This window comes from Panthera uncia, assembly GCF_023721935.1.
Source record: "Panthera uncia isolate 11264 chromosome B3 unlocalized genomic scaffold, Puncia_PCG_1.0 HiC_scaffold_1, whole genome shotgun sequence".
Classification (NCBI taxonomy): domain Eukaryota; kingdom Metazoa; phylum Chordata; class Mammalia; order Carnivora; family Felidae; genus Panthera; species Panthera uncia.
The window spans coordinates 9,092,420-9,093,710 of NW_026057582.1; positions in this window are offsets into that span (position 1 = coordinate 9,092,420).

The window sequence follows — 1,291 nt, forward strand, 5'->3', positions numbered from 1 at the left end:
GTCTGAACCCCCTTCATGATAGTAGTCTCGTTTCAGGTAGTACTTTTCATTCTACTAGAGAAGTTCGTTTTGTAGTGTTTGTATCAGGTAGTCAATTGTGTTTAGTCATCAGTCGAATGGAATAAACATACTAGAAGAAATGGCGGGATATGTGGTCAGTTATTGTGTGTTTATCGAGCACCTGAGTTCCTAGACTAGAAAGGCCGAGAGGAATGTCAGTGGCCAGGGCTGATTTCAGCTGCCAGCGGCTTTAAAATTAAAGCAGTATTTTTACTTAAATGTGTTTATGCAGATTCAGCTGAAAATGAAACATTCAGTTTGCTTCTGTTATTTTTAAATTGCATTTTACTCTTTTTCAATCCCCTGGGGAGATCAAAGGGACCATATCCAGGAGCACCTTATTTTGACTAGCAAATCGGTGTTAATCGATTCCTCCTTTGAGATTATCGAGTATTGTGTATTGTGGAAATAAGTTGGGAGTCAGAATTCAGGTAGAATTCCACCTCTCCCATTTATTGGTTAGTTGGCCTTGGGTAGGTTATTTCAAATCCCTGTACAATGGAAATGACACTTGCTTCAGGGCTGTTTGGAGGATTCAATTAGATAATAGATAATTTAATGCTCCATTAAGGTAAATCTTCTCCCTTCCCTCTTCCTGTGGGAACTTCCGGTATTTCATAGGTACCATGGTAAATGAAGAATTTTTGCATATTGTATTAAGGATTTTTACTTCTCTTTTAAAATAAACTTTAAGTGAAATCAGTTTCAGCTGATAAACAGGAAAGTACCTAAATCACAAGGATGTACAAAGTGAACACGCCCAGATCAAGAGCAGATATGACCAGTATTTTACAAGCTCCTCTCAGTGCCCCTCCCAGGCAATTACACCCCCGCCCGCCCCGGTCCCCTGCCCCCCCCAAAAAAAAAGCAAACGCCGTACTGACTTTTCCTTGTTTCTAACTTTATGGTAGTAGAAGTTATATGGTATGATTTTGTGTTGGAATTTTGTGTTGGGTCGCTTCACTTAACATCTGAAGTGTGTGAGATTCACAGTATTCTGTTGTATGAATATGTCCATGTTTACTTGTCTGTTGTATTGTTATTGGACACTTGTCTTGCTTTCAGTTTTGGCTGTTAGGAGTAGTGCAGTTCTTTTGCATGTTTTTTGGTGAATATGTGTCTATTTCAGTCGGCGTTCACTTAGAATGGAATTATTTGGGTTATGGGATATGCGTATATTCAGGGCAGATACTTCCAATTTACAGTTCTACTAGACTTGTATGAAAGTTCT